Source organism: Xenopus laevis, chromosome 7S (genome assembly GCF_017654675.1).
Source record: "Xenopus laevis strain J_2021 chromosome 7S, Xenopus_laevis_v10.1, whole genome shotgun sequence".
In the NCBI taxonomy this organism is placed as follows: domain Eukaryota; kingdom Metazoa; phylum Chordata; class Amphibia; order Anura; family Pipidae; genus Xenopus; species Xenopus laevis.
This window is the reverse complement of record NC_054384.1, coordinates 103,973,992-103,999,489: the sequence shown is the minus strand read 5'-3', so window position 1 is coordinate 103,999,489 and position 25,498 is coordinate 103,973,992. Positions and strand designations below refer to the sequence as shown.

Below are 25,498 nucleotides of genomic sequence, written 5' to 3'. Positions count from 1 at the left end.
TATAAACAAGCTGCTGTGTAGCCATGGGGGCAGCCATTCAAGCACAGGATACACAGTAGAAACAAATAAGTACTACTATAGTTTATATAAACAAGCTGCTGTGTAGCCATGGGGGCAGCCATTCAAGCACAGGATACACAGTAGATAACAAATAAGTACTACTATAGTTTATATAAACAAGCTGCTGTGTAGCCATGGGGGCAGCCATTCAAGCACAGGATACACAGTAGATAACAAATAAGTACTACTATAGTTTATATAAACAAGCTGCTGTGTAGCCATGGGGGCAGCCATTCAAGCACAGGATACACAGTAGATAACAAATAAGTACTACTATAGTTTATATAAACAAGCTGCTGTGTAGCCATGGGGCAGCCATTCAAGCACAGGATACACATAGATAACAGATAAGTACTACTATAGTTTATATAAACAAGCTGCTGTGTAGCCATGGGGCAGTCATTCAAGCACAGGATACACAGTAGATAACAGATAAGTACTACTATAGTTTATATAAACAAGCTGCTGTGTAGCCATGGGGGCAGCCATTCAAGCACAGGATACACAGTAGATAACAAATAAAGTACTACTATAGTTTATATAAACAAGCTGCTGTGTAGCCATGGGGGCAGCCATTCAAGCACAGGATACACATAGATAACAGATAAGTACTACTATAGTTTATATAAACAAGCTGCTGTGTAGCCATGGGGCAGTCATTCAAGCACAGGATACACAGTAGATAACAGATAAGTACTACTATAGTTTATATAAACAAGCTGCTGTGTAGCCATGGGGGCAGTCATTCAAGCACAGGATACACAGTAGATAACAGATAAGTACTACTATAGTTTATATAAACAAGCTGCTGTGTAGCCATGGGGGCAGTCATTCAAGCACAGGATACACAGTAGATAACAGATAAGTACTACTATAGTTTATATAAACAAGCTGCTGTGTAGCCATGGGGGCAGCCATTCAAGCACAGGATACACAGTAGATAACAGATAAGTACAACTATAGTTTATATAAACAAGCTGCTGTTTAGCCATTGGGGCAGCCATTCAAGCACAGGGTACACAGTAGATAACAGATATGTTCTGAACAATCCCATTGTATACTAAAGAGCTTATCTGTTATGGCTGAATGGCTGCCCCCAAACCTAAACCTTAGGGTCTCTACATTTATTTCCAGTCTGGATTCTGTGCTTTCACTTTCATATCTAATTCCTGGTTTCCTGTAAATGACTTGCAGTTATGAGAATTGTTAGGATGGGGGAGACGGCTGCAGGAAAGAGACAAATAATAGATTGTTTAATGTATGAGAAAAAGAATTTAGCAGACAACCACACCATTAAAGGGACAGTATATCTACTATTTTTTAAAATTTTTGGATGTAGGGTGCTGTGTGCAGGTCTGTATGAGTATCACTGGTGAAAGACAAAAAATAATGAGCCACTTCCCACCATGATTGTCCCTGATTCTCTATCTAATGGATAAAACTTAACTTTTATTAATGTAAAACAGGATACACAGTAGATACCAGATAAGTTCAGAAGAATCCCAATGTATCTACAACACTTATCTGTTATCTGCTGTGTATCCTGTACTTTTTCAGCTTTGAATGTCTTTCCCATGGCTACACAGCAGCTTGTGTATATAAACTATAGTAGTACTTATCTGTTATCTACTGTGTATCCTGTGCTTGAATGGCTGCCCCATGGCTACACAGCAGCTTGTTTATATAAACTATAGTAGAGTGTCTGAATAAAACACACCAGTTTTACCAGTGCAACACAAAAGTACATTATATTTTCATAACTTTAAAGCACTTTAATTTTTGTGTTACTGTTCTTTTAATCTGTCCTATTCATCACTCAGATTTAACTCCTATTTTGGTTTGATTTGTCTCTTTATCTTCCTAGGGCCTGTTTATTCTTTCTCTATTTAAGAATTTTCTCCCGTTATTTTTACCTCTGTTCACATCTTTTTTCATTTCACTTTAATTTTACCTCTCCACATTTATGTTTAGTCCTCTCTTACAGAGTGTTAAAACTCTTGGATAACAAAATCACTCCATCTGTTATTTCCCTTAAGGCTCTCCTATACCCTTTTGTGGGGGGGGGGAGGGGGAACTGCTAGAAACCAAACCCCATTCCCCCTCAAAACCCTGTGTTTTTTTGAGGAATACAGCAATCTCTTGTGGAAATTACCTTTTTGAATCGAGTTGATAGTTTAGTGTTGATGTATTCTCAGTTTTTTTATCCAAACTAGCCTTTTGCACTTTATAACTGTTTCTTCTTACTGATACTGATACATTCCTCTGCATCACTCCTCTCACTCCCCCCCTTGCAAAAATTCAGTTTCACTTTCATTTGAAACATGTGAAGGCAATAAAAGTGTGAGCAAGAACAGACTGGCACACAAAAACATACTGAGAGAGAAAAGGAACAGAGAAAGATAGAACCGAGGATACAAAGTAGGTAACTCTTCTCTCCGTCTTTTTCATTTAATTGATGTGTGAGAATGTTTAAGCAACTGTCTCCCAGCCTAAATCATTTTAACTAAGATGAAGATTCTTATTTGTATATTTTACTGAGCAATATGAAGATACAGAGAAATGTTTTTTAGTGTTTTTCAGAGAAGGACTTGAAGGATATGAAGCTATTGTAAAAGCAATGCCAGAATCCACAGTTAAAGGGGTGGTTCTCCTTAAAGTTAACTTTTAGTATGTTATAGAATGGCCATTTCTAAGCAACTTTTCAACGGGTCTTCATTATTTATTTTCACCATTTTTTCCGTGAAAATCTCAGATTTTTGAGATTTTTTGAGTGAAATCCTTCAAAGTTCACGATTTTTTGGTGAAAACATTCGAATTTCACGATTTTTCAGGAACTTTCCTATTTCACGATTTTTCGAGAATTTTTCGGCGAAGCGAAACGGGACAAATTCGCACAAAACAATTTCTCTATAAGGCTACAAATGTATTATTATTGTTACTTTTTATTACTCATCTTTCTATTCAGTCCTCTCCTATTTATAGCAAACAAGGGAAAGTTGTGCTCACCACTATTTTTTAAAAACATTAGGCGGGGGTGCAATGAGGTGAGCACAACTTTCCCTTGTTTGTTATAGTTATACAAGAGCAGTGACCAGCTCTATGTTGTAGCTCCCACCCTTCCCAGCTATAGTCAGGTGATCCCACTGGTGTCTAATAAAAGGGCAGCCAAGTATGGAGGTTTTACTTTGAAAAGCAGCTAGTAAGTTGCAGGTAAAACCTAGTCCCTTTGTAAAATGTATAATGAAGCAATAGAATTCTTAATGAATCAGATGAAAATTAAGCGTAGGACTGGCCAGATATGGGATGACTTTGACGTAGTTGGTCAGCTTAAATATATTGCAATATATGGACAAACAATCCCTGTTTTGTTTAAAGGGTAAGGCATTTTTCAGTAGCAGTATGCACAAATGTCGCTGTCTTAAATATATTGATAATGGGTTGAGTGCAGAGGACTCTTGTATGTCTCTCCTATTTATAGTCCAGTCTGTGTATGGTTGCTAGGATAATATGGACCCTAACGACCAGATTGCTGAAATTGCAAACTGGACAGCCGCCGAATAAAAAGCTAAATAACTCAAAAACCACAAAAAATAACAAACAAAACCAATTGCAAATTGTCTCAGAACATCAATCAAGCTAAAAGTTAACTAAAAGGTGAACAAACCCTTTAAAATAATTTATTTCTAGCCTGTATAATGACTGCTGTTAATGCTAAATAAATAATATGAGAAGAATCAGTTGTCCATTTTTGAAAGGCATTTATACCCAATATATTTTAGCTCCATTTAAAACTTAATTGTCACTTTTTATATAATACTAATTATATATGTGATTTTTTTTAACTGTTTTTAACTGTTCTTTTTAATCGTTAATGTTACTCAGATATAAACATGAGCGCAAAAATCCATATGAAGGATCCGATCTGCCTGATAGAGAACAGGAATAGCCATGAGTTTTTAATTAATGCAGAAGCAGAAGAGATTCTGTCTCAGATCACAGATCCAGTGGTTGTTGTGGTGATTGTTGGGAAATATCGGACAGGAAAGTCTTATCTGATGAACAAATTAGCAGGAAGTAAAACTGGTAAGTACAGTCAATTCTTGAAATCTTAAAGGTATTCTGTCTTGTCTCTGCTCCTTATACTTACAACTTTGTGGCTGTTAAAAGACTATGGCCGCCAGAATCCCCTATCAGTTTTGTATATATAGCTCTTAAAGGGATACTGTCATCGGAAAACATGTTTTTTTCAAAACGCATCAATTAATAGTGCTGCTCCAGCAGAATTCTACACTGAAATTCATTTCTCAAAAGAGTAAACAGATTTTTTTTATATTCAATTTTGAAATCTGACATGGGGCTAGACATTTTGTCAATTTCCCAGCTGCCCCTGGTCATGTGACTTGTGCCTGCACTTTAGGAGAGAAATGCTTTCTGGCAGGCTGCTGTTTTTCCTTCTCAATGTAATTGAATGTGTCTCAGTGGGACATGGCTTTTTACTATTGAGTGTTGTTCTTAGATCTACCAGGCAGTTGTTATCTTGTGTTAGGGAGCTGCTATCTGGTTACCTTCCCATTGTTCTTTTGTTTGGCTGCTGGGGGGAGGGAGGGGGTGATATCACTCCAACTTGCAGTACAGCAGTAAAGAGTGATTGAAGTTTATCAGAGCACACTGACAATATCAGAACTGACAATATGTCTAGCCCCATGTCAGATTTCAAAATTGAATATTAAAAAATGTGTTTGCTCTTTTGAGAAATGGATTTCAGTGCAGAATTCTGCTGGAGCAGCAATATTAACTGATTCATTTTGAAAAAAAATTTTTTTCCCATGACAGTATCCCTTTAAAGAGCTTGTGTTCCAAAACAACAATTTGATTTGTTGCACCCCTTTATACCACTTGGCACTAACTGTTGACTCTTAAAGCTTCATTCCCCTTACTACCTCTGTGCACCCAATCTCCATCTCTATCCACCCTGTATTGCCCCACCTTATATTCCTGTGCTGACTTTTGATAGAAATTTGAATGATGTAAAATTACCAGCACTAATGCTAAAACATGATATTTTTCTCTTTTTTTGTCTATTGCCTAAAACAATATGTTTATTAAATGTTTATTAAAATGTTTTTCTCTCTGTAGGTTTCCAGCTAGGGTCCACTATTCAATCAAAGACTAAAGGGATCTGGATGTGGTGTGTTCCTCATCCTGTCCAACCTTCTCATACCCTGGTGTTGTTGGACACAGAGGGACTGGGGGATATAGAAAAAGTGAGATATCATTCAGTGCTTTGTTGTCTCAGCTCATGAACACCGAATTGGGAAAAATCGGTAGCTACCCCAGAACTCAATTGTGATAGAGAAGCTGCCACCCTTCTAGAGTAAATGTGTTGATTTATTCATAGTAGGATAAGAGACAAGGGTTAATGTTCCTTGCTCTTTGTCATGGATTACGGCAACCTATCGTTGGGGCAACTCATGCCCTGTGCTAAATCAGTTTCCATTAAATAAAACAAAAATGAGTAGAAGTCTTCAATGATTACTCAGCAAGTCTATTTCTGTAAGAATTACTTATTCTAGATATACCATGACCTGTTCTGGACGAATGATAGTCTTAATAGTCATACGTCATATCTGGCTCAGTCTAAATAACTGACTCACCCATGGTCTGTATTCAGGCCCGGATTTAGGGAAAGGCCCCCTAGGCCCGGGCCTAGGGCGGCAAGATGTTAGGGGCGGCAAGAAGGCGCCCCTAACATCTTGTGTAAGTCGGCTGCTCCTGATAGATCCGGCTGGCTTTAGGACCGCTCCTCCAGCCTATCTCCCGCTGTGGCTCCGCCCCCTCCCACTCGTCTCTGTGCTCGTGCTGCTGCTGCTCTGCTGTGCTGCGTGTGTCCCAGCAAGGTGATCTGTTCCTGGTATGTACATTTAATATTTCCCCTGCAGATCTGCTGTATATCGGCCATGTAGAGAAATATGTCATAGTCAACTTGCAGATTTGCTGGAGGTGCAGAATCACAAGTGTTCTAACTTCTAAACCTGTTACAGATTTTTTTATGTCCCTTTCCTGCTTCCTACAAAATGAAAACCATTTCAGTTCTTGTATTATAAGGGATAATGTACCCCCTACTGTAAATGATAAGGATATTAGAAGTCACTGAGGGGTTCTATGGCCATATAAAGGCACAAGGCTGCAGGCTGAGTTATACAGGGAACTCGGAGTATCATCATGTATTATAAGGGATAATGTACCCCTACTGTAAATGATAAGGATATTAGAAGTCACTGAGGGGTCCAGTAACCATATAAAGGCACAAGGCTGCAGGCTAAGTTATACAGGGAACTCGGAGTATCACTCATGTATTATAAGGGATAATGTACCCCCTACTGTAAATGATAAGGATATTAGGAGTCACTGAGGGGTTGTTCTGTGACCATATAAAGGCACAAGGCTGCAGGCTGAGTTATACAGGGAACTCGGAGTATCACTCATGTATTATAAGGGATAATGTCTGCTGAGAAATAGGAACTACAAAGATTATGATGCTGCCAAGATTTGACTTTTTTATTTTATAATAAATATTTAACTGATGCTGCGGCTGCCCACTGTAGCACAACTGACAAACTTATCAAAACAAGGGACACATCTCTCTCTGCATCTATGTATAAAAAGGTGTCTATATATAGAGAATATATATAGATATATCTCAAACAAGCCTAACTGCTAGTTGATCCATCTGATCCACTTTTGCATAAATGTCCTGATTGGAAAAAGATTCACATCCAGAAAATGCGTGCGGGGGGGGGGGCGGCACAGTAGCTGGGCCTAGGGGGTAAGGAGGGTAAATCCGGCCCTGCCCACTCGGTCCATTATAGAGCAGCCTTTTGTAATTGAGTCCTACTGATTCTAGTGGAAATCAAAAGCTTGCAAATTAGGGAGCTTGGTTTTCACTCTGATGTAGTTGATGCATTTCATTTATTTCAGGGTGACAGCAAAAATGATGCCTGGATCTTCTCTCTGGCAGTTCTGTTAAGCAGTAACTTAGTATATAACAGCATGGGAACCATCGACAACCACGCAATGGAGCAGCTACAGTATCCTTTCCAGTAACATATCTTACGTTGACATTTCATTTGTCATTAATCTGTGTGACATTGGCTTGGCCTTTTAAAACGATTTTGCGTTTTTGCTCTTCTTTAAGTTTTCTTTAATATGTCTCAGCTACGTGACAAACCTGACAAAACTGATAAAGCTAAAGACAAATCCAGAAGGAGAGGATAAAAATGAATCTGGTGAATTCAAGCGCATATGCCCATCATTCACATGGTGTGTGCGAGATTTCAGCCTCATATTAAAGATTGATGAAAAGGAAATCACAGAAGATGAATATCTAATGAACTCCCTCATACTCAAGAAAGGTATTAATCGCCAAAACACGAAGGCACCTAGTAAATCACACACTACTTGTATTTCTCATGCTACACACATTCGTGTGCTGAAAATGACAACATTTGTATCCATGTTGAAATCGCTGCCACTGCATGGTGATTTAACAATATGGATGCTAATAAGCATTAGGCAAACATGCAGCCAGTATTGTTGGTAAAAAAATAGTGATTTACATGTGTTTTTGTGCCTTACACTTGCATTCACAAATCAATATTTTAAGTCCCTTTAAGTATCCCCTAAATCCCACAGGATTCCCAACCAGACATTGCCCCTTGTCAAACCCCAGCTAATTAAATAAGGACCTATTTTCTGTGTACATGCTGTATGACTTCCACTCATACCAATGTTTTCCAAGTAATTATTCACTTACACAGTTTATACCTATAAACATAAATATGTGACTTTACTTGTACCAGGTACTGATAAGAAGATTCAAGATTACAACCTGCCAAGGGAGTGCATCCTTCACTACTTTCACTCACATAAATGTTTTGTGTTTGACCGACCTTCGTCTAAAAAAAACCTTCAACGTCTGGAGGAGCTAGAAGAGCGGGACCTGGAAGAAGAATTTGTGGAACAAACTCAAAAGTTCTGTGATTATATACACAAACAAGGGATAGTCAAAACTCTTCCTGGTGGTCTCTTAGTCACTGGAAGAAGTAAGTAGTGTTCACAATAAGGCCAGTGGGACTATGTAATCTCCTGTATTCTGTCTGGGGATTGCCTTAATTTTAAGAGAACCTTAGATGACATCCTGGACAAACAACATATCCAAGGATGTTATGTTTTGGCTAGCCGAGGATGAGTAGAGTATAACAGTGCTTTATTAGCAGGCTCTCATGCAGCCATTACACAACAGTAAGCTTTCACTTTTTAAGCTGTCCAGGAAGTAAGCACAGTATAAATTTGAGTACAGTGACATCTACAGGCCATTTTTATAAACACCACATATTCCCCCTATAGTAGGAAAGCATTTGGACAACTATAATAACAGCAACAATGCATCTTAAAGTGATAACACACATTATTCACATCACATAGTCCTGGGTCCATGCAGGTAGTTTTCTGATTCTCTCAGTACGCCTTATAGGTTCACTTTCTTCAGGCCTATTGCAGTTGACATCAGGAGTAGGAAAATGTCTTCATCAAATGGAGTTTCTCCAAAGTCATATCTCACAGGAGCAAGACGACTTGCATTCCATATGCGTCCATCAGACAATTCATATGTGTATGGTCCTTGCTGGCGTCTCACTTCAAGTGGTGTAGTAAATTATATTGTCCTTGTTTCAGTATTTCTGGTTTCTTAATTCTGACTAAAGATCCAGGCTTAAAGTGCACTTCTCTTGCACCACGTTTTCTGTCAGTATAAGCCTTGCATTTGGCTTGGTGACGTTTCACAACGTCAGCATTTAGATGTTCATATTGTATGGTCTTGCTGGCGTCCACTTCAATGTGTAGTAATTTATATTTCCTTGTTTCAGTTTCTGTTTCTAATTCGACTAAGATCCAGGCTTAAAGTGCACTCTCTTGACATTTTCTGTCAGTATAAGCCTTCATTTGGCTGGTGACGTTTCACACGTACAGTAGATGATTTTGAGGCACATATTTTTAGAGTTTGATGTCTGCAATTACTTGGCATCTGTCTGCCATGTAATAATTCATCAGGAGATGATTGAGTTGTTGTATGGCACTTTGCTCAGTAGTTATGTAGGAACTCTGTTGTAAATACTTTCCAAGATTTCCCAGTAAGATTTGCTGTCTGTAGTGGATGAGTAGAGTACAGTGCTTTATTAGCAGGCTCTCATGCAGCCATTACACAACAGTAACTTTCACTTTTAAACAGTCAGGAAGTAAGCACAGTATAAGTCTGAGCACAGTTACATCTACAGGCAGTTGTATAAACAGCACAAGGGATACAGGGGATTTTGAAGCTCAAGGGTTTCTGTTAGTTTGTATGTATTGCTTGTTCTTCATTGTCAAAAATTGCTCCTAATTTCTGACTACACATCCTAAGCTAGGTGAAAGCTTGACAGATGGTATTATCTGGATGGATCCAGATAAGGTTTAGAAACTATTCTGATAGACCAAACAATCCCAGCAGATTGTTGCCTCCTAACCTTTAGCACAGGTGTGTCCAAAATGTACATTGGGATCTACCAGTAGACCTTTAGCTGGTGATCAAGACACTGTCAACAAACAGCTTGTCTGAATCTCCCTCTGTTTTGCATTCAGAAAACAGAAAACTTCCTCCTTTTCATTCAGATATTGTTTATGTTAAGGTTACTTAAAAAAATAAATGTTAAATATAACAATATACATTTTCCCATAAATTAATATTTTTTTTTTAAAGGTTTTTATTTTGCATTTTCAAAACAAACAACATATACAAATAAAGCAAACAACATGCTTGGCACTTGCATTACTACTGTTTCAATTATTTTATGTTTAATGACAGTTCTAATACAGAAAAATTAAGTGACATATATTCACCACGTTTGGGCCAGTCTAACACTCTAGTCATCTGGTTGGAGTGCATGAGGGTTGACCTCTAACCAAGGTTCCCATATTTTCTCAAATTTCTGGGGTGTTCCTCTAGCATTGTAAGTCAATTTGATTAGAGGCAGTGTCCCATTTATGAGGTCAATCCATTGCTGAAGTGTAGGGGGGTAGGGGTTCATCCATTTCATTATTACTAGCTTTTTTGCATAGAACAAAATAGATCTTAATAGTGTTCTGGATTTTTGTAAGGGCACTACTTCATCTATTAATACCCAATAAGCAAGTCTCAGGGACTTAATTCCAGGAAAAGATAGAGATTAATTAGTGTATCGGATTACTTCCGACCAGTATGTTGCCACTCTAGGGCAGTTCCATATCAAGTGGAAGAATCCAGCCTCTCCCCTCATAAATTAATATTTAAAGTAATATTTTACATGGAACAGAATGCTAACAAAAGTAGAACCCAACATTAGTACAGTATGGGCACTCCAGCTTTACTACATGCCATGAGCCAATTAGTTTTTTTTTTAATACAGTTTATTAAATCAAAAGAACTTTTACAGTTATTGAGCTGTCTAATGTTTGTCTTAAACACATTATTATAATTGTAACCCCAACCTGAAGGGGACTTAAAAATAAATAGAATTCAAGTCAAGTTGAAGAACTTTTATCTCTGTTTTCACACTATGCTAATTGGAAGAGCTGCCAGAGGAATTGCCTTGCTAAAAATAACAGATAAACGAGAAAAGTAGATATTAGAGCCTGTTTTGCAGACACTGGCCTTTTTTAATACATAAAAAAAATAATTTTTTATTTTTTCTATTCTGGTCTCTAGTGCTGGCATATTTGTTACCTTTACATAGAGACCATTAAAGTGGATCAGTCCCTGCATAGAAAAAGCTCTGTCCTTGCACTGTCAGTAAAGAGAACACTGGGGCTGTGCAGGATGCCTGAAAATGTATGAAACTTGCATGAATGATCAGGTGGCCAGATTTCCGACAGAGACACTGGAGAACGTTTCTGCAGATGCACCAGGATTGTGAGAAGGAGGCTCTGAGGTCTTTAGGGAAACGTTCCTTAAATTTGATGAGAATCAAAAGTTCCAACAAGAATTCAAGGTTCAGTTATCTAAAGTTACATTTAACACTGCAATTGAAAAATTTTGAATGCTAGATATCTATAAATCTGCTGATACCAGAGTATCTTTATAGCAATTTCTAGGGCATTGCCCGCTAAACATTTATTCATGTTTGAATAAACCAAATCAATTTGGGATATAATAGAGTTAAAAAAAATACTCATAATTAATATGTCTTGGCCCTCAATTAGTTTCACCATGGGTTTAACATTCTTAAAGTCAACATTTAGGCCTCAAACATTTTTTATATTCACTATTTACATATATATTATTTCAACTATGCAGAAGTGCAAGGACTGCTCTTTGACTCCAAAAACCTTAATGAATATTTATAAATCTGTGGTCAACTTAGCACAGCTGCAACTGCACTTGCAGTCATAAATGACACTACTATGAGAGTACTGTACTACTCAATATATTTCTAAAGAGGATGCAATAGAATTGCATCACTACAAAGTTACTGAAGAACAAGGAGCAGATTATGAAAACTGGTACACCAGGAACTCAAACCTACCATAGGGGCATTGAGGCTTTAAAACATAAAACCTTGTTTAAAGAAGTAAAGTCTAAAATAGAATAGGCTAGAATTCTGTATTTTGTTATGCTAAACATAAAATTGAACTGACTGCACACAAGCTAATAAAAACAAATGATTTATACTCAGAAGTTGGCCACATGGGTCATCGTTTTGGTAACTTGAAAACATTTTTGCAAGACAAGACTGTGAAACATGCTCTGTGGTCTGGCTGCTTAGGACATCATAAATGATCAAACAGCAAAAAATCAAGATAATCTGACAGAAGCCGAACAGCAAGACTGATTAATAATCAGAATATACAGACTGCACTGGGGTCCTGTTGTTGTCATGTAATCTAATGTGGTTTTTAAATAGTTTTTGTATTGTTTAATACAAACTTTCTCCAACTCTGCAGCAAAATAATCCTCCAAATAGAATCCCAGTTTATCTGTTTAATCTGGCTCCATAAATCTTTGTCCCTGCAGTGGAGAGTTGGAAACAGTAACAGGGATGAAAAGGCAAAAATAAAATCCAATACAAATCTCTACACAGTTGCCGACTGCTCTACAGGAAACAAATAAAAGCTGCTTGAGTTCTGCATGGCTGGGAATGTAAGACGGGGGCTTCCCCCTGCTGTTCATAAGTATGATTGTTTCCCTGCAGAGCAGTTAGGGGACTGTCTTGACAATTCCTATCCACAGCAGTAAATAAAGGGAGAATTTCACTGCATGACATCAGGGTTTCTTTTAAAAACGGCATACATTTTTAATTGAAGTATATTGGCACATAGGTAAAAATGGGATTTTATTTTTTTGCCTTTACATGACCTTTAAAAGGATTAAAAAAAGCTGCATGAAAAGTTAAAATAAATTGTCAATCCTACCAAGGTGTAATATGGGGTCCAAAATCAGTACAGGACACCACAAAATATATAGAAGCCGAGCATAATTTAGTGGAGGGTACAGGCAAATGGTGAGTGTGATAGTGTCACTATATACATCAACGATTGGAAATAACTACACAAACTTAAATCTAAAAATTAAATGTAATTTGAAAAAAAATTAAAAATGTTTTTTGAAAATGTAATTTAAAAAAAAAAATTTAAAGTCTGAGGTATATTTAGCCTTCCCCTGGTTTCCTAGAAACCTGTTTTTTAATTCTGTCTCCAGTGTCTAGTACCACGTAGTACCTCTGTAAGGATATTGTGGTGACATACTTCTTTCGTCTGTTAGTATCACAGGGTTTATCCTTCATTTAGTTTAAGGACTGTGCTCCAAGTGCCCAAGGGATTATATGTTAGTAGGAGCTATATTTTTTCCCTTTTTTATTTATGTTAGGGAATTTGGATAGGGAATAGAGTGCTGAATTAGACTTTTCCAGATTTGCGTGCAAGCCTCAGAAGCAAGGCTGAATTTGAGAATTTAAGAAACATTGACCTATGCATTTACCAAACAGAAAGTAAAATTAAAATTAAAGAATGTCTTTAGGGCTGACACTTTCAGGATATTTGTTACTCTGATTGAGTTATTAATTTGAATTAAAACAAACACCTATGACTGTGAGTAAAAATATATTCCCTGAGCTGTTAACTTTTATCGCAGTGCAACAAATGCACAAAGAGTTCCGACATTTTTGTAATCCCTCCTTATTTCAAATAATAGTCTTCTTTTCACACAGGAACTATTAGATGGAAAATGAAGGAATTTTCCGCACTTAATGAGAGCAAATCTACGAGCGTTGTCAAATTATCATTCAGGCAAATTAAGTGCAGCTCTGGACCAAAGAATATCCAGGGAGAGTTTTAAAACCTGGAGGACACATATTGTTTTTGGAAGAGAAGAGGACAATTATGGCAAAGTTTTGAACAGCCCACAGAAAGGCCTAAAGGTACTAAATATGAATATTAAAATAAAGCATTAGATAGAACAGGTCATGTAACACCTGCAGTCAATATTTCCTGTTAAAAGTCTTGTGGGCAACTTTTTTATTTGTCTCAGCGACTTTTTGTCAAAAGCATTAAAGTCAATAGGCGCTTTTTCTCATGGCGACTTTTTGTCTCTGCAACAATTTTGTCTTAGCGACTTTTTCTCGGTCGTCCCTAGGCACCCACAGGGCACTCGGGGTTAATACACCATTCCCTTTAGGAGGCAGGATGGAACTAAACTTTTGATCCCTCTGGGGGATCCTCCTCTTCCTTGTATTGAACCCCGCCTACTTCAGTTTTTTTTCCATCCTGCAAGGAGGTAGGATGTGTGGGAGCAGTGGCTCCCATTAATTTTATTTTTATTTAAATTGGTTTTGGAAATTATCACAGGAGTTATCCATCAGGTAAAAAAGGGGTAAGTTTCAGCGCTCCCGCTGGTTGATTTGTCAATTTTTGACATAGAGGCAAGCTTGCAGCGCTGCCTAGTTGCGTTACAATCACATTGTCAAGGCAAGCTTCAGCGCTGCAAGTGCGGTTTAGGCGAAAGGCATGCCTTAACGCTGCCGGAACGCCGTCGCTCATAGAGAAGCCGATTCAGCCAGCATTACACTGAAGTCAAATCTCGTGCAAGCCACACGTCGCGCACTTCCGGCCCGCCATTTTGGATGCGCATATGGGTAGCAGGGAGTGATATACCTAGCCCCCGCGGCCATTATCCGCTACAGCACTGCAGGGGTGACGCGTCGGAGATTAAGGGAACCAAATTCAATAACGGCTATTATCAGTTACTACTGGTACGGGCTTATATTTTCTCCTTTTATCTGGTGCTACCCTTTCTCTCTCTCTTTCATTGGCACCCCATAGCCTAACATGGTGTCTGACCTTAATAAAGCAAACTTATCTATACAAGATAAGATAGACACTCAGTCAGGCTCAGATACAGCCCTCAGTATCTGTGAAAAGAGACATAAGGATAAAGAAGTACAACAATTACCAGAAAAAACGCAAGCCACAGAAGTGAGAGCTGATTTCAGCAGCACCTTCTGTTTCACAAATTGCAGATTGGTTTCAGCCATTTCATGCATCATTGTTGACGTAATGTCATCTGCTATTGAAAAGATAGCAGCTAACCAGATATCTCAAACTCCACAAGTAGTGGCTTCAAAACCCACCTCAAGCAGAGGTGGATTTGGCATTCCTCAGAGGAAGAAGGGGTAATTCCTGAGGACGATTCAGACTGGGAAGATGAGGAGCACACTAATCCACAACTAGAAAGCTCCCACAAATCAAATCAGAACTATTCACTCACTGTTAGCAGACATGTTCCATACTCTAGGCATTCAAGAGGAACACAAAGAATCCAACAAGCTGGATAAACTGTTTAGCCCCACTATAAGGAAACAAAGATTTTTTCCCTATACATGAGACAGTGCAGGAGGTCATTAATAAGGAATGGAAGCTCCCGACCGCAGGGCAGTCAAAGATAAGAGAATGGATATACTGTATCCTTTCAGCCAAGCTCATAGAGATAAATGGGAAACAATACCCAAGGTTGACGCCCCGATAGCTAGATTTTGGTCTAAACGTACGACTATACCTTTAGAAGACGGAACAGCGTTCAGAGATCCATGGACAGGAAGGCGGAAAATTCTTTTAAAAGCTGTTTTGCCTCATCTACAGCGGCATTTAAACCGTTCAATCGCAGCAGCATGTGTTGCGCGAACTATGACCCTGTGGCTAGAAGAAGCGTTATCAGGCTGTTCTGAGATTCATTTGACATGCTAGTCCCTCTCTCAAAGGGTGCTTAATGCGGCACACTTTTTATGCGATGCCTCTATGGACACCCTTCAATTACAAGCCAGGGCCTCTGCATTTCAGTAGGTGTAGAAGAGCACTTTGGCTCAAATCTTGGGAGTGCGGATCCAGCCTCCAAGAAAAATTTAGTTACTCTGCCATTTTTTAGGGCTTCACTCTTCGGGCCGGAACTACTGTAGATACTTTGATTAATAAGATCACGGGAGGAAAAAGCAACTTTTTACCACAAGAAAAAAAATCTAAACCTCTCAAACACACAGTCAAGAAGGCCATTTCGTCAACGAATTTTGGGAGACCTTCCCGCAGCATTCAGACAACAACCCTACTCTAACCAAAAAGGTAAATTTCGTCCCTTCCAAAAAAACCCTCCTGGAACTTTCAGAGGCGCAATACCGACGGGTGCAACAGACAAGACCGAGACGCATGAAGGGGGGAGCTCCCCCGATCTTACGGGGGCGATAGGGGCGCGCCTCTTAAAGTTCAGGGAAACCTGGCTACCACAACTTCGACACCTGGGTTCTCAACATAGTTTCAAGGGGCTACAGGCTAAATTTCACAGGTACCCCCAAACCCGATTCATTCGTTAAAAACCCTGCGACCCCTACAAACAAAAAGAGAGCTTTAATCCCGGGGCAATCCAAAACTATGCTCAAAGCCAAGTCGATAATAACCGTTCCCACAGATCAACGGGGGCTAGGGTTTTATTCAAACTGTTTCTAAATACCCAAAAAGATGGTTCACAACGTCCTGTATCAGATCTAAATTTCTCAACAAGTTTCTCTTGTCCTTCATTCAAAATGAATCTCTGAGATCCGTGATCGAAAAGGGTGGAAAAAGGAGATTTTCACGACCATTAAGATCTAAAGGACGCTTATTTTCCCACGTCCAATTCACGTGGGAACCCCTCAAAGTTTCACGCTTTGCAGTTCAGGTATCCACTACCAGTTTCAAGCTCGTTCCCCTTTGGGCTCGCCAACGGCACGCCAGAGTTTTCACGAACTTTTTGGCAGCTCTGGTGCCACCTTAAGACACTGATATTGTGTGCTGCCATACCTAGACGATTTTGCAAAATTCGGGCACCTACATACACAACGGCCTTCAGCCCAAAAAACCTTGCAAAGAAGTTTTAGAATTTTCAGGGCTGGAAGTTTCCACTTGTTCAAAAAGTATTTTAAATTTCCCAACTCAGCCATCATTTTTCCCTTGGGATCCAAACTTCGACTCTGGGCAGCAAAGGTTTTTCTGACGTCAAAAGCAATCAAACTTCAGGCTGCGGCAAACCCAGGCAATATCCAAAGGTCAATCTCGGCAGGGAGCTGCATGCGGTTTTACTAGGATCTAGGGACCTCAGCCATAGAGGTCGTACCTTTTGCTAAAAGCCCACAATTGAGAAACCTCCAGCTGGGATTTTCTCCAAAAATGGGGGGAGGAGATTAAAAACAATTTGGACTATTAATTTTTCAAATCAGAGGAAACCCAAAAATTTTCTTTTTCGGGGTGGATTAAAATAGAAAAAAAATCAAGAAAGGAAAACCTATGTTCCATTGCCAACTGGGCAATCCTCACCCAGACGCAGTCTCTACAGGCTGGGGGCGGGGGGTATTCGACCACAGGTCTGTACAAGGTCGGTGGTCACAGAAGGAACCCTCACTCCACATAAACGTACTGGAACTAACGGGCGGTTTACTGGCGTTAAGACACTGGTCGGATCTTCATGGGGGGATACCCAGTAAAAGTCAGGTCAAAACAACGCTAAAACAACGGTGGCGTATAAAAACCACAGGGAGGCACTCCAGCAGGGGCGATGGAAGGAAGTGTCCGCTCCTAAAAAATGGGCGGAAGACAATTTCCGGTGCAGACTAGCGGCCGTGTAATTCCGGGCCCATTAAATTTGGGGGAAAGGGCAGACTTTTTAAAGGGGCCGGGAAACCACTCTCGATCCGGGAGAAGTGGGGCACTGCACACGGAAGGTTTTTTCAGCAACTTACGGTCAAGTGGGGGAACCCCACAGGTGGACCGGGAGGGCCAAATTCAATCACGAATTTCCCGGGATTATTTTTCCAGAGTATCACGACCCAAATGCTTGGTCAGTGGATGCAATGACGTAGATTGGGATTTTTTCAACTGGCTACATTTTTCCAAACCCATACAATAAATCCAGCCCTTTTTTCTCCGTCGTCTGTGTCTGTTTCGAACAACAGCAATAGTGATCGCACCCTTTTGGCCCAGGAGGGCTTGGTTTTCAGATCTAAAGAGAAATTTCAATTGCTCAAAACCCCTGGCCACTTCCCTCAACGGCCAGAATTGCTGCAACAGGGCCCCCGTTTTGGGAAACCCCTCGTTGGACAGATTTTCCTGACGGCGATGGCTATTGAAAGCTCCCATAGGAAGGGAAGGGGTTCTCAGACAAGGTCACCACCACCCTGTTTAGGACGCAAACCAACAAACTCACAACCGCCATAGGTCATTACATTGACTTTGGGTAAACAAAACGCTCTGATTTTTCACCCTGCACGGTTCCCCTAATCCTGGATTCCCTTTAGGATGGGATGGATAGGGGGATTTGGGGGTCCCAAATTTGTTAGGTTCCCGATTCAAACATTTCGTGTCTTCACTTCACTAGCATCGTTTCCTTTATTCAGGGCTTTTATCCAAACCGCCATCATATCAGGCCTCCATATGAAAAAATTCTCACCCCTGGGAAATTTGGAAAAATTTAACTCCAAGTCTGCGGGTCGGGCCCCTTTCGCCATGCTTTTGTAGATATAATTTTTTACTTGGAAAGGGTTTCCCTTTTTGGGGGGCTATTCTCGGGGAGACGAGTTTCGGGGGGATTGGGCTCTTTGCTGTAAAACCCCCTTTCTGCATTTTTCCACGAGGGCAAAGTGTATTTCGAAATCCCATCTTCCCCAGCAAGGTGCTTCCCCAAATTCCCTCAACCAGGAAAATTTTCCTTCCCCCTTTCTGCCCAAACCCAACCCTCTGAGCTGAAGAGACGTTACAAAAACGCTAGTGTGGTTTGGGCGCTTTAAAATTCATTTTCATAGGGGGAAAGCGTTTAGGAAGACAGACCTCTTTTTTTCTTGTCCACAAGGGAGAAAGGGGAAACGGCTTCCAAGATGTTTATTGCTAATGGATTAAAAACTTAATTCGGAATTTTCAAGCTCAAGGCTACCCCGCCTTTTTAAAAAGGTTTAGCCATTCAAAGGGGCATTGGGTTCAAGGGTTTTATAATCAAACTTCCATGGATCAGATTTTTTAAAAGGGGGGGTACCTGGGCGTCTTACACACATTTACGAAGTTTTATAAGTTCAACGTTTTGCTTCCCGGGGGGCAAAATTTTGGCAGAAAAGTTCTCAACCCCGTAGTTTAAAAAAAGGTCTTTTTGCACATGTAGTTTCCTTTCCACCTTAATTTTTTTTTTAGTCTCCCTTTTTTACTTTCTTCCCCCCCCTTTTACTTAGCTTTGGGCCCCACCCCGTGCCTGTCCTAGGGGCGGCCGAAAAAAGAATTTTTTTCATACTTACCCCCGGGGTAATCTTTCCCGGGGGGGCCCCTATAGGCAGCACAGGGAGTTTTCCCCCCTATTTTTTTTGTTCCCATACTACTTTTAAACCCGTGCTAGGGGAAAATGGAGTAGGGGGGGGTTAATAAAGGAAAAGGAGGCTCCCCCGAGGGATCAAAGTTTTGGGGTTTCCTCCTGCCCCCGGGGGTGATTACCCCACGATCCTGTGCGCCTATACGGGGCTGGGGGAAAGAGATTTATTTGGTAGTAGATACAATTCCCCTTTTGTCGAGGTTTAAATTTTCGGAGGGGGTTTCCAGGAAAAATTTTCCCCCCTTTAAACCGTATCTTTTTATTTCCCCCGGGTTTTGGGGCCTTTTAAAATTACAAGTTATTCTATAAATAAATTCAAATAACTACTTTTTTTATTTTCTTGGAAAACAGAGCCTTGAAGTACTACAGGAATTTATGAATAACCTGAAGGCAATTGAAGCTACCATCCTCCAAGCAGATGAGAGCCTAACAGCAAAGGAAAAACAGATTGCAGGTGCATAGAATAGGGCGGGAATAGTAGAGAAGGTAGTAGTTCAAGGAACTTACTCTTTATATGTATCTTGCCAGCTCAAAGTTATACTTCTGGATATGCTGCTGTATTTTTAGAGGGAGCCATGGGCAACTTGATGAGAGAAATGGCTGCGAGGGTGGTGCAGTTTCTTGATAAACTGATATTCATAATGATTTATATCCCCTTCAGAGAGTCAGGCTGAGGCAGAGGCAGCAAAAACGCAAAGTCAGATTCTTAAAAAGCATAAGAGGTCCCTACACAAAAGCCTGGCAAATCAGAAGAAGAGTTATGAGCTGCACAAGAAGATGCTAATAGAGAAGATGGAAAGTGATAGGCGCAACTTAATAGCAGAGAATGAGCGGGTGATCGACCAGAAGCTGCAGGTACAGTTAACCCGGTTACAGTCTGTTTGATGTGCTTAGAGCAAAGTTCTATTTGCTGTTACTTAGTTTACTCCTAATCTTTGTAATTATTTGTTTGAGTATGGCAAACTATGTATCTGGTACTATAAACATTTAATTATCATTATCCCATGGGATGAGGCAGGCTTGGTCAAAATGGTTTACAGGAATATGGAAAGAAATCATAGAGACGATGTAAAATAGCTACTTGTCTGGCTTCATTTCTCCTACAGAAATGAGCATTTGTAGCACTAGATGGGGTATTAATATAAAGGGGCAAAGACAAAGAAAAAGTTTTGGAAGGGTTCCTACCTGCTGATCTTTTATTTCCCTGACAAAAATAAGCATTGGTAGCTGAAGACATACAGTGCCACTTCCAATGCAGTGCTTCCATGGAGCCCTATTGCCTTTAAAGTAACACTGAGGCCAGCTATGGGCCCTCAATATGGGTCTGCTGGTTCATTTCCTGCTAGTCTTTCTTGTGTTCCTGCCTGTCTTGGTGATTTGACTTGCATTCTATTTCTGCTGTTATTGGTATTACACATGCCAAAGAATCACATGGCTAATGTTACTTAAGACAAAACCAAAGCTCAGGAGAGTAAAGGTGGTGTGCCTGGGCTGTGGGTCTGGTTCTCAGCTTCTTGGATGCCACCAGATCTTACTGCACAAAAATCCAGTTACTCCCACTAAGGCAAGTGAAGAACCCAATGTAAAAATGAAGAAGCTGATAAGGACAGAACTAAGCATTTCAGACGGAATGTGGCAGAACTATAAATCTCAGAAACTGACCAGATCAAAGCCAGGAGGAGATCAATACAAAGGAAAGGACCAGGGTGGGGTAGGAATCAGGAACCTAAGAAGCAGTAGCAGGCCTGGACTGGGAGTCAAAATAGGCCCTGCCATTCCAAGTGCACAGAAGCCCAAACAGCCTCCTTCTAGCCCACTAAATACTGACTTTCTATGGAACCATACAGCAGCCCCTCTGGCATTTGCCAGAACCCACAGATTGCCAGTCCAGGCCTGAGCAGTAGGATTCAGAGCACCAAGTAACAAGCTAACTTGGTCTACAATGGACAGTGAATGAACTCACAGCCTGTAATTGCCTGAAATGACCATTTTCTTGGGCACAAAATATGCAGGGAGGCAATGTTTGTGAAAAACAGTACTTCTAGTGAAAAAAAACAGTACTTCTAGTAAAAAACAGTTCTTCTATTGAAAAAAACAGTACTTCTAGTGAAAAAAAACAGTACTTCTAGTAAAAAACAGTACTTCTAGTGAAAAAAAAACAGTACTGTAATTGCCTGAAATTACCACTTTCTTGGGCACAGAATATGCAGGGAGGCGATGTCTGTACAATACTTCTAGTAAAAACAGTACTTCTAGTGAAAAAAAATAGTACTTCTAGTGGAAAAAAACAGTAGTTCTAGTGAAAAAAACAGTACTTCTAGCAAAAAACAGTAATTCTAGTGAAAACCAGTACTTCTGGTGAGAAAATAAGGAACTTCTGGTGAGAAAAACAGTACTTCTAGTGAAAAACAGTACTTCTAGTTAAAAAAAAAAAAATTTACTTCTAGTGAAAAACCAGTACTTCTAGTGAAAAACAGTACTTCCAATGAAAAAAAACAGTACTTCTGGTGAGAAAAAACCAGTACTTCTAGTGAAAAAAAACAGTACTTCTAGTGAAAAAAAGTACTTCTAGTGAAAAACAGTACTTCCAATGAAAAAAAACAGTACTTCTAGTGAAAAAAAAACAGTACTTCCAGTGAAAAAAACAGTACTTCTAGTGAAAAAAAACAGTACTTCTAGTAAAAAACAGTACTTCTAATGAAAAAAACTGTACTTCTAGTGAAAAAAAACAGAACAGTACTGTAATTGCCTGAAATTACCACTTTCTTGGGCACAGAATATGCAGGGAGGCGATGTCTGTACGATACTTCTAGTAAAAAAAAAAAACAGTACTAGTGGAAAAAACAGTACTTCTAGCAAAAAACAGTTCTTTTATTGAAAAAAACAGTACTTCTAGTGAAAAAAAACAGTACTTCTAGTAAAAAACACTTCTTCTATTGAAAAAAACAGTACTTCTTGTGAAAAAAACAGTACTTCTAGTGAAAAAACAGTACTTCTAGTAAAAAAACAGTTCTTCTATTGGAAAAAACAGTACTTCTAGTGAAAAAAAAACAGTACTTCTAGTAAAAAAACAGTTCTTCTATTGAAAAAAACAGTACTTCTAGTGAAAAAAACAGTACTTCTAGTAAAAAACAGTACTTCTAGTGAAAAAAAACAGTACTGTAATTGTCTGAAATTACCACTTTCTTGGGCACAGAATATGCAGGGAGGCGATGTCTGTACAATACTTCTAGTAAAAACAGTACTTCTAGTGAAAAAAATAGTACTTCTAGTGGAAAAAAACAGTACTTCTAGTGAAAACCAGTACTTCTGGTGAGAAAATAAGGAACTTCTGGTGAGAAAAACAGTACTTCTAGTGAAAAACAGTACTTCTAGTTAAAAAAAAAAAATACTTCTAGTGAGAAACCAGTACTTCTAGTGAAAAAAAGTACTTCTAGTGAAAAACAGTACTTCCAATGAAAAAAAACAGTACTTCTGGTGAGAAAAAAACAGTACTTCTAGTGAAAAAAAACAGCACTTCTAGTGATAAAACAGTACTTCTAGTGAAAAACAGTACTTCCAGTGAAAAAAACAGTACTTCTAGTGGAAAAAAAACAGTACTTCTAGTAAAAAACAGTACTTCTAGTGAAAAAAAAACAGAACAGTACTGTAATTGCCTGAAATTACCACTTTCTTGGGCACAGAATATGCAGGGAGGCGATGTCTGTACGATACTTCTAGTAAAAAAAAAACAGTACTTCTAGTGGAAAAAAACAGTACTTCTAGTGAAAAAAACAGTACTTCTAGCAAAAAACAGTACTTCTAGTGAAAACCAGTACTTCTGGTGAGAAAATAAGGAACTTCTGGTGAGAAAAACAGTACTTCTAGTGAAAAAAACAGTACTTCTAGTGAAAAAAAGTACTTCTAGTGAAAAACAGTACTTTCAGTGAAAAAAAAACAGTACTTCTAGTGAAAAAACAGTACTTCTAGTGAAAAACAGTACTTCTAGTGAAAAAACAACACTTCTAGTGAAAAAAACAGAACTTTTCCAATCAATGAAAACCAATCAGTGACTAGGGGGTCACATGGGTCATAACTGTTGCTTTTGAATCTGAGCAGAATGCTGAGGATCAATTGCAAACTCACTGAACAGTTATGTCCCATGTGGCCCCCCTTATAGTCACTGACTAACTCAGAGTTAGAGAACTGAAAAGCAGGAAGTAGTGTTCTGGCTATTATGTTACACATCCAGTCACTCCAGCCTTTATACATTACATTTTTGCCTAACTAACTATATTAGATACATTTTTTATTTTGCACAGCCTATCTATTTACCCAGTTTTTATTTTTACACTGAACTGTTCCTTAAAGGTGTTACTTGTGCAGAATTGGCACCAGGCCCATATCTGTAGATTCTTGTAGATACCAGAGAGGCTGCTGTAAGATGCCACAGACAGTTACTGTTGGGCCTTACTGTACTTGTAATGCCAGGGGTCTATTTTGAATCTCAATCCAGTCACGACTAATCTATTCTTAGAAATAAAATCTGGTTGGAAATCTAAAAGTCTTTATTTTTTATAATAATACATATCTTACCTTGTTCTTATCATCTTGTGTTTTGTCACGTCTGTTTCCAGGAACAAAGTGCCATGATAATTGCTGGATTTAAAAGCAATGTGGATGCTCTACAGAAAGAGATTAATGAGCTAAAGGAGAGAACCTGCATTTTATGCTCTGTGACAGATTCTGTTTCAGGTTAGGAGCATGCTCAGTAGGGCCTGAAGCTTCTGAGAAATGTATTACATGTTTAATAAAATATGTTTTTTGAAAGCTTTTGAAATATGTAATTATTTTTTGGTAATATCTCTCATCTTAATAATTGTTAACAAGTAAATCCCTACATCCAACATGGTTATTATATATTATATATAGAATTATAATAGTTCTGCAGACATTGACAATTTATTTACCCATGGAAAAGAATTCACTAACGAGAATTTTACTAACAAAAAAAGGAACAGTAATGTCCTGTTGTCCTGCCTTTTTTTTGATTTTTGTGCCCCTGATGAAGACCTCTATAGGTTGAAATGCGTTGGGCGACATGCTGTTGCCATGTGGGGTAACTAGCATGCAATAAAATTCGTTTTTTATTTAATTACAGAGTGTGCTTTCCTCTTTTTTTGATTTTCGTCCTGCACTGGTATAACTGGTGTATTTGCTTCAGAAACTCTACTAGTCATCCAAGCACAGGATACACAGTAGATAACAGATACGTACTACTATAGTTTATATAAACAAGCTGCTGTGTAGCCATGGGGGCAGCCATTCAAGCACAGGATACACAGTAGATAACAGATAAGTACTACTATAGTTTATATAAGCAAGCTGCCGTGTAGCCATGGGGGCAGCCATTCAAGCACAGGATACACAGTAGATAAAATATAAGTACTACTATAGTTTATATAAACAAGCTGCCGTGTAGCCATGGGGGCAGCCATTCAAGCACAGGATACACAGTAGATAACAGTTCTGAAGAATCCCATTGTATACTACAGTGCTTACTTATCTGTTATCTACTGTGTATCCTGTGCTTGAATGGCTGCCCCCATGGCTACACAGCAGCTTGTTTATATAAACTATAGTAGTACTTATCTGTTATCTACTGTGTATCCTGTGCTTGAATGGCTGCCACCATGGCTACACAGCAGCTTGTTTATATAAACTATAGTAGTGTTTCTGAAGCAAACATGCTAGTATTATCAGTGCAGTGCAACACTATATTATATTTTCATTACTTTAAAACACTTAATTTTTTGGTGTTACTGTTCCTTTTATTATAGATGCAACAGAATTTATCAGCTAGAATAACAATTAATAGCACTGTTTCAGTCATATAGCTGTTACATAATTACATAATTACATTATTAAATTGGGTTGAAAAAAGACAAAGTCAATCAAGTTCAACCCCTCCAAATGAAAACCCAGCCCCATACACACACCCCTCCCTACTTTTATATAAATTCTATATCCCCATATCTATACTAACTATAGAGTTTAGTATCACAATAGCCTTTGTATTATGTCTGTCCAAGAAATCATCCAAGTCCCTCTTATAGTCATTAACTGAATCAGCATCACAACACAACAACCTTGTCAGTCTCCCCTCATAATTTAAGTCTTCCCTCCCTCTAACCAGTTTAGTTGCACTTAGTCTCTGCACTCTCTCCAGCTCATTTATATCCCTCTTAAGGACTGGAGTCCAAAACTGCCCCCATACTCCAGATGAGGCCTCACCAGGGACCTATAAAGAGACAGAATTATGTTTTCATCCCTTGAGTTAATGCCCTTTTTTTATACAAGACAGAACTTTATTTGCTTTAGTAGCCACAGAATGACACTGCCCAGAATTAGACAACTTGTTATCTACAAAAAACCCAAGATCCTTTTCATTTAAAGGGATACTGTCATGAGAAAACATGTTTTTTCTAAATGAATCAGTTAATAGTGCTGCTCCGACAGAATTCT

The 25,498-nt window shown here is 39.0% G+C and overlaps 1 pseudogene; it reads left to right on the top strand.

The window, feature by feature from the left end:
• The first annotated feature begins 2,431 nt into the window (after positions 1-2,431).
• Positions 2,432-23,766, top strand: LOC121396574 (annotated as a pseudogene).
• Positions 23,767-25,498: the final 1,732 nt, after the last annotated feature.